Source organism: Penaeus monodon, chromosome 19 (assembly GCF_015228065.2).
Source record: "Penaeus monodon isolate SGIC_2016 chromosome 19, NSTDA_Pmon_1, whole genome shotgun sequence".
Taxonomy (NCBI): Eukaryota; Metazoa; Arthropoda; class Malacostraca; order Decapoda; family Penaeidae; genus Penaeus; species Penaeus monodon.
In genome coordinates, this window is record NC_051404.1 from 42,275,536 (window position 1) to 42,275,796 (window position 261).

Here is a 261-nt window from a genome sequence, read left to right on the forward strand (position 1 = left end):
AAATACGATCCAGGCCTCACGATTATGCCGCTGTCAAGGCAAATGGTCCTGCATGTCAGGTGGCCCGGGAAGGTGGCCAGGGAAGCTGAAAAACATATTTATCTGTCTTACGGCATAGTGGCCCTGTACCAGTGCCCCCCCTTACCCCCTACCCCCTGCTTTATCCTCTTCTCTGGCCATCCTCCTTCCATCTCGTCCTGGCGTCCATATTATGTATATATTTATCTAGGTTGAGATGTAGGGTGACTGGCTTTCCTTGTG